The sequence below is a fragment of the Phyllobates terribilis genome, unplaced genomic scaffold (assembly GCF_046119375.1).
Source record: "Phyllobates terribilis strain yellow unplaced genomic scaffold, ASM4611937v1 Scaffold_35__1_contigs__length_13245226, whole genome shotgun sequence".
NCBI classification, from domain to species: Eukaryota; Metazoa; Chordata; class Amphibia; order Anura; family Dendrobatidae; genus Phyllobates; species Phyllobates terribilis.
This window is the reverse complement of record NW_027362795.1, coordinates 3,443,487-3,459,061: the sequence shown is the minus strand read 5'-3', so window position 1 is coordinate 3,459,061 and position 15,575 is coordinate 3,443,487. Positions and strand designations below refer to the sequence as shown.

The 15,575-nt window shown below is 48.2% G+C and overlaps 6 non-coding genes across 6 annotated transcripts; all 6 read right to left on the bottom strand.

The window, feature by feature from the left end:
• Window positions 1–8,706: 8,706 nt before the first annotated feature.
• Window positions 8,707–8,897, bottom strand: LOC141182731 (U2 spliceosomal RNA). The gene has a single exon (XR_012257946.1). It is a non-coding gene; the product is annotated as a U2 spliceosomal RNA (small nuclear RNA).
• A 1,099-nt stretch (window positions 8,898–9,996) lies between these two features.
• Window positions 9,997–10,187, bottom strand: LOC141182725 (U2 spliceosomal RNA). The gene has a single exon (XR_012257941.1). It is a non-coding gene; the product is annotated as a U2 spliceosomal RNA (small nuclear RNA).
• Window positions 10,188–11,285: 1,098 nt separating this feature from the next.
• On the bottom strand, window positions 11,286–11,475 carry LOC141182734 (U2 spliceosomal RNA). The gene has a single exon (XR_012257949.1). It is a non-coding gene; the product is annotated as a U2 spliceosomal RNA (small nuclear RNA).
• Window positions 11,476–12,573: 1,098 nt separating this feature from the next.
• Window positions 12,574–12,764, bottom strand: LOC141182730 (U2 spliceosomal RNA). The gene has a single exon (XR_012257945.1). It is a non-coding gene; the product is annotated as a U2 spliceosomal RNA (small nuclear RNA).
• Window positions 12,765–13,861: 1,097 nt separating this feature from the next.
• Window positions 13,862–14,052, bottom strand: LOC141182756 (U2 spliceosomal RNA). Its single transcript, XR_012257965.1, has one exon. It is a non-coding gene; the product is annotated as a U2 spliceosomal RNA (small nuclear RNA).
• A 1,098-nt stretch (window positions 14,053–15,150) lies between these two features.
• On the bottom strand, window positions 15,151–15,340 carry LOC141182729 (U2 spliceosomal RNA). The gene has a single exon (XR_012257944.1). It is a non-coding gene; the product is annotated as a U2 spliceosomal RNA (small nuclear RNA).
• Between the last annotated feature and the right edge of the window lie 235 nt (window positions 15,341–15,575).

The window sequence follows — 15,575 nt, the reverse complement described above, 5'->3', positions numbered from 1 at the left end:
GGAGGTAATCAAGGTAGGGAGAGAGGCAAGATGTCTGGTCATCTTAGTTATACAGGCCGGGGGAAACAACCTAGGTCATCACAAGAGCGCATAACTAATGGCAATAATGAAACTAGACACTGAGCGCTTCAAAGAATTTTTCACAAAACTAGCTATAGTATGGTCAGAGATTGTGCCGATAGCGGTATGGCAAGGTGCGCGAGACATCACGGCCATCAAACGGACAAGGCGGGTAATAAATATTCGGATGGCAAAATTTAGAAGAGACAGAGGCGGTGTAGTGGTACGACACCGACAACTGGAAGGAGATAAAGCAGGCCTCATACGGCCCGACGGTGTTCACTTAATGGATATTGGACTGGACATATTCCTGTCAGGACTCCAGGACGGAGTGGAACAAGCGTTAAGAGTGATGGGTGGGGGTCAGAGTCCTGCATACGAGTACGCAGGATCCTCCGTGGCCTGGAAATAGAAAGGACATGTTGGAGAGTTACACTTGTTGGCCAAGTTGCCGGAGTGGAGACCCAGGGCATGCTGCAACAAGCTGAATTATTTTAGAAATAAAATGTCTTTCTAATGGAATGAGTATAAAGAGTTAATAAAGCTGTGACCGATCCTCACCTATCCAGTTGTAAGAGTTACATTATTGTATTGTCAAGGAAAGGGGGGCGGTAGGGGGGCTGAGCGTCTGGGTTTGGTTGGGGGTCCCCACAGTCTGCCTAGGCTAGATGCATTTAAAAATTCTTATTAGATACACAGGCGGTGCAGCTTGCTTCGCAGCTGGGCTACTACGCCCAAAGTATTGCCTAGGCTAGATGCAGTTAAAAATTCTACGCTGACTAGCAGACACTGAAGATTTGGAGCAGACCTCTGAGTAAACAGCTCTTCAGACTCAATCATCTGTGTTACCCCAAGCCATAGTGTATGTAGTTTCTTACAGTTAAAAGGGGGGGGGAGCGACCCAACCCACCTGGAATTGACGATGCCAACGTCACCTAAGACACAGCAAGGGGACTCCAAAAAGAGTTTCCATTTTTTCCCAAAATTGTGGCACAGACACCACTTAACCCTAGAACGCATACCTGGGGCCTCGCAGTCCCGCCCTGTTAATTGTTTTCTATTTTCTGCAAGATTACTTTAGTTAGAATTTTGAAACTCTAGGTATTCTTCATGTATATAGTTGTTTGTCATTTGAGTTTGAGTTATTCAATGTTATTTGCACACGGGCCTAAAAGGCCCCAGGTATATGAAAGTGTAGATTTTTATGGTCATGCGTTCTAGGGTTAAGTGGCATCAATTGCCCCACAGTTGCTTAAAACGGTTGGTGAGGTGATATTACCAAATCCTCAAGCTTTTAGCCTCCCAAGGATAACACAGGATTAGAAAAGTCCTTGCGAATCCATGATTTGTTCATCTTTATGAACGTGAGTCTGTCTACATTCTCAGTGGACAGCCGCGTGCGCTTATCTGTCAGCACACCATCAGCAGCGCTGAACACACGTTCAGAGAGAACACTGGCTGCAGGGCATGACAAGATCTCCAAGGCGTGAGTGGCGAGCTCCGGCCATTTTTCCAGATTGGAATACCAAAATGAGCAAGGGTCCAGTGACACAGTCATGGCTTCGATGTTCACTTGGAGATACTCCTGCACCATCCTCTCTAGGCATTGACTATGTGTCAGACTTCTTGTCTCCTGTGGCCTTGCAAAGGATGGTCTAAAAAAGTGGTGAAACGATTTCACAAAATTGCTGTTACCAGCAGATACTGTGTTACTGTTACGGTTTGAGTGATGAAGACTCGACAGTCCCGCGGTTGGCCAGTTAGAACTGTGAGATTCACTTCGTGCACCACTGGTGTTTTGTGGAAAAGCACATGTAAGATTCTGCAACAGCGTCTGCAGATACTCCTGCATGCGTCAATCCCTTTTTATGGCAGGAATTATTTCGGCAAATTTACTTTTGTACCGGGGATCTAAGAGTGTGGCAACCCAGTAGTCAAGATTACTTCGAATTCTGCAATCTGAGGGTCATGTTGCAGGTAGTGCAGCAAGAAGGCACTCATGTGTCTTGCGCATCCAGGAGGACCAAGTCCTTGTTGTGTTGGTAGCGAAGTAAGAATCATGCTTCTTTCCTCTGCCCTCTCCCCCCAACCTCGCACAACAGAAATGTGATCAAGGTCTCCCTCATCTGATGAGTCTTCCATGCCCATCGCCAGTTCATCCTCCACTTCTTCCTCGGCTCCTGCACCTTCCTCAACAGTTTGGCTGCTACCATGCGCCCTGTTTAATCCCTCTCCCCCACCCTCCCATGCCTGCCTCCTTGGTGCTGCCAACCGTCTGGACCTTGGAGATGTTATCCCTTCCGCATACGACTCCTCCTCTACTTCCTCCACCTCCTCTTGTCCGACCACCTGACTCTGAATTCTGTTTAATGTGTGCTCCAGCATGTAAATCACCGGAATAGTTATGCTGATAATGGCATCGTCGTCAGCACTAAACATCTTCGTCGCCATTTCAAAACTGTGCAGAAAGGTGTGTGGCGCCCCTGAGGGTGCAGTCACCACAGAGTTACTGCATCTCACTCAGAGGTGTGGTATCTCACCCTCAGGTAAGGAAGGCGTATGGCTTGGGACCCTAACACCTGCATCCAACACATACCCACAGTGGGGTTAGGGCGAGATTGCTCCTAAGGGAGAGCACAGTCCCAGGTCCCTAGCTGGTGGGAGGATCCTATGTAGTGGGTGCTTAGGGGAGCAGCTTAGGGGAGCACATGACAGGGAGAGTATAAATAGGAAGCCATCTTAGAAAGAGCAAGCCAGTCAGAGGAGGAAAAGTGACAGGAGCAGAGGCTCGGCATGAGCTCTGCTCCGGAGGCGGGCCTAGCCTGGGAGGCCCAGGACTGAAGGAGAGAAGAGAGGAGTGGGAGCAGGAAGGCTCCAGGAACCGAAGGGACCCTAGGGCTACGGGCCGTGCAGAAGGCCACCTGTACTCCCGCTGCTACCAGGAGGTAGAGGGGTCAGGCCAGATAAGGGGAACCGGTCCCTCAACTAGAGGAGAAACAGCAAGGCTCAACTAGAAACCGGAGGCTGCAGCATTTCATGTACTGCAGGCAAAAGTCCACACCAGTCTCACTAAGAAGGTAGCCACATAGGACCCAGGGGACGGAACACAAGTCGCCCGCCAAGGCCCGAGGATACCGGATAGAAGTGTCACTGGGTGTGAGGTGCAGGGAGAAGGCCAGAGAAAGGACACACAGAAGGGGGTCCTGCTAAGTACTCCGGAGCTATCTGGGGGTGGACTGAGCCCCTCACTGAGTACGCACAGCACGACGGGTGAGATAGCTCTGGTACCTGTAATCTGGACTGCAACAACTGTGAGTAAAGATCTTGGGACTGCATCACACGGACTCTGTGTTCATTACTGACTCCCTGCACTACAACCACCATCATCCACCCACACTGCCCTGAAGCTACACTCTTCCTGTGGTGAGTAATAATACCATTACAGCAAAACCACCAGCTTCAGAGGACTGTTCCGCAGCGGCGGCCCCTTTGGCCGCACTCCACAGGTGGCGTAGTCGGACATTATAAAATCCATATATACAAATTACCGTTGGATTGACCGCCCTGGGTCACGGACCGGGTCACCGCCACAGTGACTACAACCCCCAGCGTCTACCGGCCTGGCTCCGGGTACCCCACGGCCCAGGGGGCGCGTCAACTTCATAGGTCCCTGATCTGAGACCACTCCTGCTGTGTGATTTGCCCCACCTCTGGATCTCGTTGGCCCAGGCTATACTTCAGAAACTTTTGCACCAGGGCTTGTCGGTGCTGCCACAGTCGCTGCAACATGTGCAGAGTTGAATTCCACCGTGTCGGCACATCGCATTTCAGCCGGTGAACTGGCAGGCCCAACGACTTCTGTAGAGATGTAAGTCGTTGAGCTGCGGGATGCGAACGGCGGAAGTGAGCACACAGCGACCGTGCCCTCTGCAGAAGGCCATCTAGTCCGGGATACTGGGCTAAAAATTTATGGACAACCAGGTTCAACACGTGAGCCATACAAGGCACGTGTGTAACATTGCCCCGGCGAAGGGCCGCACCCAGGTTTGCAGCATTGTCGCACACGGCCTTCCCTGGTTGCAGGTCCAGTGGAGACAACCATTCATGAAACTGGGTCTCCAGAGCTGACCACAAGTCCTCAGCTGTGTGACTCACATTTCCCAGACATTTCAAAGTAAACACTGATGCCGTTGAGCCCTGCTGCCAGCATAGTAAGGAGGTGCGCAGTTAGAAAGCAGGTGGCATTACCAGACAGGCTTTGGGTGCAGGTGGAGGACCGAGAGGAGGTTGAGGAGGCAGAAGCAGTGGAGGAACTTCTAGATAAAGAGGATTGACGTACAACTCGTGGGGACGGCAAGACTTGGACAGCAGCCCCTTGTCCTGCTGTCACCATAGTTACCCAGTGCCCTGTCAGCGACATGTAACGCCCCTGTCCATGCCTACTCGTCCAAGTGTCTGTGGTGAAATGCACCCTGTCACACACAGAGTTTCTCAAAGAAGCGGTGATGTTGTGTGCGACATGCTGGTGGAGCGCAGGCACACCTTTCTTTGAGAAGTAGTGCCGACTGGGCATCTGGTACTGGGGCACTGCGATGGACATAAGGTCTCAAAAATCCACTGTGTCCTCCAGGCGGAAAGGCAGCATTTCTGTAGCCAAGAGCTTGCAGATGGTGAAATTCAACCTCTTAGCTTTCTCATGGCTAGGAGGAAATTGTCTTTTACTTGTCCACATCTGAGGGACCGAGGGCTGGCTGTTGTGCTTTGACGGGGTTGAGTAGGGTGTCCCTGGCAAACTGCCGGTCTGTGAGGAAGATGCAGGCGGACATGTTAGGTTGCCTTGATCCAAAGGTGGTGCTCTCGATGTCAGAGAGCTCTCAACACCAGCAGGTGTTTCCACTTCCCAATGAACTGACGACCTGCCAATCACACTGGCTGTTGCAGGTAAAGAGGTGGCAGGTCTGCGTCCAAAAACATGTGTGACTGCTGTCCCCCCAGTCACAGAGGATGAAGAGGCCGCGGATGCACAAGATGGGGCAGACGGTGGTTGGCCCAGCCTGCTAGGCCGCATTGTAGCACAGTGAGCTTCCCACTGCAACTTATGCTTCATATCCATGTGACGGTACATGCATGAAGTACTCAAACTATGGATTTTTTGGCCTCTACTTAGCTTTTGGTGACAAATATTACAGATAACACGAGTTGGGTCATCCTTATCGATCTGAATAAATGCCCAGGCTATGCAAGGCTTAGAGCCCATGCGACCTGAAGAGCCACTACGACTTGTGGTCAGAGGCGGAGTTGTGGTTGAGGATGCAGTTGTTGACGTGCTTCCAGTACTCCGTCTCTGTCCAGGAAGGCGCAACCTAACCTCGTCCTCAATAGCATCTGTGACGCCCCGCTGCGCTTGGTATCACAGATCCTAGAAGAGTGTATTGATGGAATCCTCCACAAGAGGCCCCCATAAACATTCACACATCTCCACCTTCCACCTCAGACCAGCAGAGGGAGCCCGTTAGGGATATAAATAGGGAAGGTGGAGCTAGGCAGTTCAGTTCCCCTGAAGAGTTCCTGCAGTAGAGAAGCCTAAGAGAGGTCAGTCTGCAGTGGAGCTCAGTCTAGTCTAGAGAACTCAGTTAATAGTTCAGCAGTGGAGCACGAGGCTCCTGCTAGCTAGATTCAGGGAGCCCAGATAGAGCTTAAGGTGTGCCAGCGTCATAAGATCGGTGAAGCGCGGCAAGCTGCCGTTAGTGTGTATAGCCTATTGAGGGCCCGAGTAGGCCGAAGGCGAGTGGCTAGTTAGTACATAAGGGGCAGAGGAGCTTAACCAGCTCACCCCGAAGCATTTACCGGACACCGGATCCGAGCTTACCGGGATCTCTATGACCCAGTAAGGCATAACCGGAATCCCTGGAGAACTATAAGTCCCAGGATCGCTAAGGTGCTGATACGTAACAGAGCCAGGAGACGCTTAGGCCCCGCATACTGGGAGCGTGAACTTCAAGAGAAGGCCCTACCACAAGGTCAGCCAGCGCAGGACAGAGACAAAGTTAGGCCTAGCTCCAGGCAGGTCAGAAACTTACTGCGCAGAGGCAAGAAACAGGAGGCCCTACACCCGCTCATTGGGGAGGATCCTGATATGCACCCTTCACCCTACAGTGCTCCAGGATGTGCCTGAATTTCCTCCAGTAAAAGGTACTGAAGTGACTACCGTGTCCGTTTCCGTTCTTGCTCTGACCCAGCTGGGTCTCGCCTGTCCTGCATTCCCCCTGCATACGCTGCCCTGAGACCTAGCTCCACCTATAGGGAGCTATACCATCGAGCTGCCTTATCACGGGCCTCAGTGGACTGCTGCAGCGCTGGTGCTTCTCACCAGATACCACAGGTGGTGTCACAAACTCTTATAAAATTAACAATTATCCACCCTTTTAAAGAGTGACCCCAGGGTACGGGCCAGGGAGCCGACCACCGCGACATCCCAAAGGCCAGGCAAAGGCCCGGGTGACCTCATCGACTGGCTGACTGTGGGTTGACAGTAAGTGGGATCTCCAACCTTGTCATCATCACCCTGTGTGTTATCACACCCGTCGTCCTCAAAGCCAACCTCTTCCTGCCCTGACCGAAAAGTCAAGTTGTCGCTCCAATCAGGTATTTGAGTCTCATCATCATCTTCATCATTGTCTCCACCAACAGGAGTTACAGTTTGGGAACGAGGGTCTACATTATGCTCAGAACCTTCTTCATCTGGTCCTGGATCCGACTTATAAAGATTCTGGGCATCAGTGCAGATCATTTCCTCGTCTGGATTAACAGAAGCTCTGGAGCAGACCTCCGTTTCCCAGGCTATAGTATGAGTAAACAGCTGTGCAGACTCAACCATCTGTGTTACCCCATACTCAGACGGGCAGCTGGAGACTTGGGAGCTGTGAGGAAGCAAGTGCGATTGGGGTGACACCTCTGAGGACTGGAGTATTTGTGATGTTGAAGTTGAGGTGGAGGAGAGCCCACTTGAAGGACCACTTGATATCCGCTGAAGCACCTGCTGTTTTTGTGCCTCATCTGGAATTTGTAGCGATGGGCGTGTCCGTAACAAAGGGATCGTATCACATTGTCCACGAAAAGAAGTCGACATGTTAGTTTGGCTGGAAGATGGTCTTTCTTCTGCAGATGTTACCCCCCCCCACCGCGGGGGGCTCGACCCACCAGCGGACAGGCACCAGTATTAGGAGAGGGGGGCTGGCCGTCAGGGTCCACCGCGGCTCTGGCACAAACCCGGCGACACGGAGGTGGCACGGGCAGGAACGGACTGGCCGTGTCGGCTTCTCACTTTTTGGATTTTAGAAGGGCATGACATGCCTATATCTGTGTCTCCCCCTCCTTTTACTCCTCCACCTCTTTTCTTTTCGCATGACTATATGTACTTGTCACTTTTCCATGTGTTAGTTATGTCTTCTGAGCAGTTTGTCAGCTTTTGGACACCTTTGAAGGTGTTTTCTATGTGTTTCTATGTGTTTTTGTTTGCCTGCCATTGGTTTTAACGGTGTTCGAAGGTGTTCGACGAACAGTTCGACGAACAGTTCGGCGAACACACGGGTGTTCGACGAACCGAACCGAACTCGAACACTACGGGGGTGGCTCAACACTATTGTCAACCTCTAGATCCCTTACATGCCTGCACTTTTCGGCTTGCTGCTGCAGCAATCCACGCGTTTTAGATCTGCATGACTCCAACTATTTTAGCACAGCACCCTCACCCCCTGCTGTTCCCACCCGCCTCAACACCGGTGGAAGGGAGGAGAACCAATTCAGGGGGGGACGAGCAGCTGTCTACCCTTAGGAGGAGTGTTGCTGATTACTTACCTTTCCTGCTGCTGCTGGCTGTCCAGCAGCAGACTGAAGGTGGCTGCTGCCGTGCGCTGGTATATAAAGCTCAGAGCCTATTATGACATGCGCAGCCAGTGTTCCATTGCCACATTCCATCTACTGCAGGCAGGATACCTGGCTGGTTGAACGGCACTGAGACGCTCACAGAGACCGCCATAAGCAACAGTTTAAAAGAATGCCACAGACTAATCAACCAAACTTTTTGGGTTGGGTTATTTTTTATAGTCTGCAGCCGTTAAATGAAAGAAGTCAGTGTTCCGCCAGAGGGAGACAACGTTTCAGAAAAGGCATTGGAGCAAGCCAAAAAAGACATTTTAAGTGCAGCAGAGTAACCAGCGCACATACCTGTTAGCTCAGGTGAGTTTAAATGGCTGCTGTTGATAACAAGGGCATTTGCTAAATAGATGGTGTGTGTGCAACAATATACTGAAAGAACAATTATATTGTGCAGCTTATCTCACCACCTGTAATTAGTTAGGTGAAAGCTCCAAAATGCTTGCCTAATATGGCTGTTTATCCAAAAGGAAGTAAAGAGGGAGAGCTAGATAGATAGCATTGCATTACAGTAAATGGCTATGCAATGCAGAGTTGCTGAAGTTGAACCAAAATGAGTTTGTCATCTGGCTTCTGCAACTTTTAACATGAAAAATACAATGAGGAGAAGAAAAGCAAAGCCAAAAAGTCCATCCAAAAATCCGACAAACAAGCAAAAGCAACAAAAAGCATTGAATTCAATTCTTTCTGATTTTAGAAACTGCATTAAAGAATGAGTGCACTGGTCCTGGAAATGCTGCAATACCAGTTCAATGCGTGGAGTGGACAGAGCAAGCTCTTTTACCATCTCCCTGTTCTAAAAATCCATTTAATATATGGTCCCCAGATAGGGGACGTATCAGATATTAAACTGATAAGAACAGATACTACACTTGATCTTAGCCAAAAGGCCGAGAAGCGATAACCAGAATTGGTTTCGGCCTACGGTGCCACCCTCGGATCCTGAAAAGTCCATTTGTGGAGATGGCCACCTGGACTCCCGTTAAGAAGACATGTTGTCAACCTCTAGATCCCTTACATGCCTGCACTTTTCGGCTTGCTGCTGCAGCAATCCACGCGTTTTAGATCTGCATGACTCCAACTATTTTAGCACAGCACCCTCACCCCCTGCTGTTCCCACCCGCCTCAACACCGGTGGAAGGGAGGAGAACCAATTAAGGGGGGGACGAGCAGCTGTCTACCCTTAGCAGGAGTGTTGCTGATTACTTACCTTTCCTGCTGCTGCTGGCTGTCCAGCAGCAGACTGAAGGTGGCTGCTGCCGTGCGCTGGTATATGAAGGCTCAGAGCCTATTATGAGACGCGCAGCCAGTGTTCCATTGCCACATTCCATCTACTGCAGGCAGGATACCTGGCTGGTTGAACGGCACTGAGAAGCTCACAGAGACCGCCATAAGCAACAGTTTAAAAGAATGCCACAGACTAATCAACCAAACTTTTTGGGCTGGGTTATTTTTTATAGTCTGCAGGCGTTAAATGAAAAAAGTCAGTGTTCCACCAGAGGGAGACAACGTTTCAGAAAAGGCATTGGAGCAAGCCAAAAAAAGACATTTTAAGTGCAGCACAGTAACCAGCGCACATACCTGTTAGCTCAGGTGAGTTTAAATGGCTGCTGTTGATAACAAGGGCATTTGCTAAATAGATGGTGTGTGTGCAACAATATACTGAAAGAACAATTATATTGTGCAGCTTATCTCACCACCTATAATTAGTTAGGTGAAAGCTCCAAAATGCTTGCCTAATATGGCTGCTTATCCAAAAGGAAGTAAAGAGGGAGAGCTAGATAGATAGCATTGCATTACAGTACATGGCTATGCAATGCTGAGTTGCTGAAGTTGAACCAAAATGAGTTTGTCATCTGGCTTCTGCAACTTTTAACATGAAAAATACAATGAGGAGAAGAAAAGCAAAGCCAAAAAGTCCATCCAAAAATCTGACAAACAAGAAAAAGCAACAAAAAGCATTGAATTCAATTCTTTCTGATTTTAGAAACTGCATTAAAGAATGAGTGCACCGGTCCTGGAAATGCTGCAATACCAGGTCAATGCGTGGAGTGGACAGAGCAAGCTCTTTTACCATCTCCCTGTTCTAAAAATCCATTTAATATATGGTCCCCAGATAGGGGACGTATCAGATATTAAACTGATAAGAACAGATACTACACTTGATCTTAGCCAAAAGGCCGAGAAGCGATAACCAGAATTGGTTTCGGCCTACGGTGCCACCCTCGGATCCTGAAAAGTCCATTTGTGGAGATGGCCACCTGGACTCCCACTAAGAAGACATGTTGTCAACCTCTAGATCCCTTACATGCCTGCACTTATCGGCTTGCTGCTGCAGCAATCCACGCGTTTTAGATCTGCATGACTCCAACTATTTTAGCACAGCACCCTCACCCCCTGCTGTTCCCACCCGCCTCAACACTGGTGGAAGGGAGGAGAACCAATTAAGGGGGGGACGAGCAGCTGTCTACCCTTAGCAGGAGTGTTGCTGATTACTTACCTTTCCTGCTGCTGCTGGCTGTCCAGCAGCAGACTGAAGGTGGCTGCTGCCGTGCGTTGGTATATAAAGGCTCAGAGCCTATTATGACCCGCGCAGCCAGTGTTCCATTGCCACATTCCATCTACTGCAGGCAGAATACCTGGCTGGTTGAACGGCACTGAGAAGCTCACAGAGACCGCCATAAGCAACAGTTTAAAAGAATGCCACAGACTAATCAACCAAACTTTTTGGGTTGGGTTATTTTTTATAGTCTGCAGGCGTTAAATGAAAGAAGTCAGTGTTCCACCAGAGGGAGACAACGTTTCAGAAAAGGCATTGGAGCAAGCCAAAAAATACATTTTAAGTGCAGCAGAGTAACCAGTGCACATACTTGTTAGCTCAGGTGAGTTTAAATGGCTGCTGTTGATAACAAGGGCATTTGCTAAATAGATGGTGTGTGTGCAACAATATACTGAAAGAACAATTATATTGTGCAGCTTATCTCACCACCTATAATTAGTTAGGTGAAAGCTCCAAAATGCTTGCCTAATATGGCTGTTTATCCAAAAGGAAGTAAAGAGGGAGAGCTAGATAGATAGCATTGCATTACAGTACATGGCTATGCAATGCTGAGTTGCTGAAGTTGAACCAAAATGAGTTTGTCATCTGGCTTCTGCAACTTTTAACATGAAAAATACAATGAGGAGAAGAAAAGCAAAGCCAAAAAGTCCATCCAAAAATCCGACAAACAAGCAAAAGCAACAAAAAGCATTGAATTCAATTCTTTCTGATTTTAGAAACTGCATTAAAGAATGAGTGCACCGGTCCTGGAAATGCTGCAATACCAGGTCAATGCGTGGAGTGGACAGAGCAAGCTCTTTTACCATCTCCCTGTTCTAAAAATCCATTTAATATAAGTCCCCAGATAGGGGATGTATCAGATATTAAACTGATAAGAACAGATACTACACTTGATCTTAGCCAAAAGGCCGAGAAGCGATAACCAGAATTGGTTTCGGCCTACGGTGCCACCCTCGGATCCTGAAAAGTCCATTTGTGGAGATGGCCACCTGGACCCCCGTTAAGAAGACATGTTGTCAACCTCTAGATCCCTTACATGCCTGCACTTTTCGGCTTGCTGCTGCAGCAATCCACGCGTTTTAGATCTGCATGACTCCAACTATTTTAGCACAGCACCCTCACCCCCTGCTGTTCCCACCCGCCTCAACACCGGTGGAAGGGAGGAGAACCAATTAAGGGGGGGACGAGCAGCTGTCTACCCTTAGCAGGAGTGTTGCTGATTACTTACCTTTCCTGCTGCTGCTGGCTGTCCAGCAGCAGACTGAAGGTGGCTGCTGCCGTGCGCTGGTATATAAAGGCTCAGAGCCTATTATGACCCGCGCAGCCAGTGTTCCATTGCCACATTCCATCTACTGCAGGCAGGATACCTGGCTGGTTGAACGGCACTGAGAAGCTCACAGAGACCGCCATAAGCAACAGTTTAAAAGAATGCCACAGACTAATCAACCAAACTTTTTGGGTTGGGTTATTTTTTATTGTCTGCAGGCGTTAAATGAAAGAAGTCAGTGTTCCACCAGAGGGAGACAACGTTTCAGAAAAGGCATTGGAGCAAGCCAAAAAAGACATTTTAAGTGCAGCAGAGTAACCAGCGCACATACCTGTTAGCTCAGGTGAGTTTAAATGGCTGCTGTTGATAACAAGGGCATTTGCTAAATAGATGGTGTGTGTGCAACAATATACTGAAAGAACAATTATATTGTGAAGCTTATCTCACCACCTGTAATTAGTTAGGTGAAAGCTCCAAAATGCTTGCCTAATATGGCTGTTTATCCAAAAGGAAGTAAAGAGGGAGAGCTAGATAGATAGCATTGCATTACAGTACATGGCTATGCAATGCAGAGTTGCTGAAGTTGAACCAAAATGAGTTTGTCATCTGGCTTCTGCAACTTTTAACATGAAAAATACAATGAGGAGAAGAAAAGCAAAGCCAAAAAGTCCATCCAAAAATCCGACAAACAAGCAAAAGCAACAAAAAGCATTGAATTCAATTCTTTCTGATTTTAGAAACTGCATTAAAGAATGAGCGCACTGGTCCTGGAAATGCTGCAATACCAGGTCAATGCGTGGAGTGGACAAAGCAAGCTCTTTTATCATCTCCCTGTTTTAAAAATCCATTTAATATATGGTCCCCAGATAGGGGACGTATCAGATATTAAACTGATAAGAACAGATACTACACTTGATCTTAGCCAAAAGGCCGAGAAGCGATAACCAGAATTGGTTTCGGCCTACGGTGCCACCCTCGGATCCTGAAAAGTCCATTTGTGGTGATGGCCACCTGGACTCCCGTTAAGAAGACATGTTGTCAACCTCTAGATCCCTTACATGCCTGCACTTTTCGGCTTGCTGCTGCAGCAATCCACGCGTTTTAGATCTGCATGACTCCAACTATTTTAGCACAGCACCCTCACCCCCTGCTGTTCCCACCCGCCTCAACACCGGTGGAAGGGAGGAGAACCAATTAAGGGGGGGACGAGCAGCTGTCTACCCTTAGCAGGAGTGTTGCTGATTACTTACCTTTCCTGCTGCTGCTGGCTGTCCAGCAGCAGACTGAAGGTGGCTGCTGCCGTGCGCTGGTATATAAAGCTCAGAGCCTATTATGACACGCGCAGCCAGTGTTCCATTGCCACATTCCATCTACTGCAGGCAGGATACCTGGCTGGTTGAACGGCACTGAGAAGCTCACAGAGACCGCCATAAGCAACAGTTTAAAAGAATGCCACAGACTAATCAACCAAACTTTTTGGGCTGGGTTATTTTTTATAGTCTGCAGGCGTTAAATGAAAGAAGTCAGTGTTCCACTAGAGGGAGACAACGTTTCAGAAAAGGCATTGGAGCAAGCCAAAAAAGACATTTTAAGTGCAGCACAGTAACCAGCGCACATACCTGTTAGCTCAGGTGAGTTTAAATGGCTGCTGTTGATAACAAGGGCATTTGCTAAATAGATGGTGTGTGTGCAACAATATACTGAAAGAACAATTATATTGTGCAGCTTATCTCACCACCTATAATTAGTTAGGTGAAAGCTCCAAAATGCTTGCCTAATATGGCTGCTTATCCAAAAGGAAGTAAAGAGGGAGAGCTAGATAGATAGCATTGCATTACAGTACATGGCTATGCAATGCTGAGTTGCTGAAGTTGAACCAAAATGAGTTTGTCATCTGGCTTCTGCAACTTTTAACATGAAAAATACAATGAGGAGAAGAAAAGCAAAGCCAAAAAGTCCATCCAAAAATCCGACAAACAAGCAAAAGCAACAAAAAGCATTGAATTCAATTCTTTCTGATTTTAGAAACTGCATTAAAGAATGAGTGCACCGGTCCTGGAAATGCTGCAATACCAGGTCAATGCGTGGAGTGGACAGAGCAAGCTCTTTTACCATCTCCCTGTTCTAAAAATCCATTTAATATATGGTCCCCAGATAGGGGACGTATCAGATATTAAACTGATAAGAACAGATACTACACTTGATCTTAGCCAAAAGGCCGAGAAGCGATAACCAGAATTGGTTTCGGCCTACGGTGCCACCCTCGGATCCTGAAAAGTCCATTTGTGGTGATGGCCACCTGGACTCCCGTTAAGAAGACATGTTGTCAACCTCTAGATCCCTTACATGCCTGCACTTTTCGGCTTGCTGCTGCAGCAATCCACGCGTTTTAGATCTGCATGACTCCAACTATTTTAGCACAGCACCCTCACCCCCTGCTGTTCCCACCCGCCTCAACACCGGTGGAAGGGAGGAGAACCAATTAAGGGGGGGACGAGCAGCTGTCTACCCTTAGCAGGAGTGTTGCTGATTACTTACCTTTCCTGCTGCTGCTGGCTGTCCAGCAGCAGACTGAAGGTGGCTGCTGCCGTGCGTTGGTATATAAAGGCTCAGAGCCTATTATGACCCGCGCAGCCAGTGTTCCATTGCCACATTCCATCTACTGCAGGCAGGATACCTGGCTGGTTGAACGGCACTGAGAAGCTCACAGAGACCGCCATAAGCAACAGTTTAAAAGAATGCCACAGACTAATCAACCAAACTTTTTGGGTTGGGTTATTTTTTATAGTCTGCAGGCGTTAAATGAAAGAAGTCAGTGTTCCACCAGAGGGAGACAACGTTTCAGAAAAGGCATTGGAGCAAGCCAAAAAAGACATTTTAAGTGCAGCAGAGTAACCAGCGCACATACTTGTTAGCTCAGGTGAGTTTAAATGGCTGCTGTTGATAACAAGGGCATTTGCTAAATAGATGGTGTGTGTGCAACAATATACTGAAAGAACAATTATATTGTGCAGCTTATCTCACCACCTGTAATTAGTTAGGTGAAAGCTCCAAAATGCTTGCCTAATATGGCTGCTTATCCAAAAGGAAGTAAAGAGGGAGAGCTAGATAGATAGCATTGCATTACAGTACATGGCTATGCAATGCTGAGTTGCTGAAGTTGAACCAAAATGAGTTTGTCATCTGGCTTCTGCAACTTTTAACATGAAAAATACAATGAGGAGAAGAAAAGCAAAGCCAAAAAGTCCATCCAAAAATCCGACAAACAAGCAAAAGCAACAAAAAGCATTGAATTCAATTCTTTCTGATTTTAGAAACTGCATTAAAGAATGAGTGCACCGGTCCTGGAAATGCTGCAATACCAGGTCAATGCGTGGAGTGGACAGAGCAAGCTCTTTTACCATCTCCCTGTTCTAAAAATCCATTTAATATAAGTCCCCAGATAGGGGACGTATCAGATATTAAACTGATAAGAACAGATACTACACTTGATCTTAGCCAAAAGGCCGAGAAGCGATAACCAGAATTGGTTTCGGCCTACGGTGCCACCCTCGGATCCTGAAAAGTCCATTTGTGGAGATGGCCACCTGGACCCCCGTTAAGAAGACATGTTGTCAACCTCTAGATCCCTTACATGCCTGCACTTTTCGGCTTGCTGCTGCAGCAATCCACGCGTTTTAGATCTGCATGACTCCAACTATTTTAGCACAGCACCCTCACCCCCTGCTGTTCCCACCCGCCTCAACACCGGTG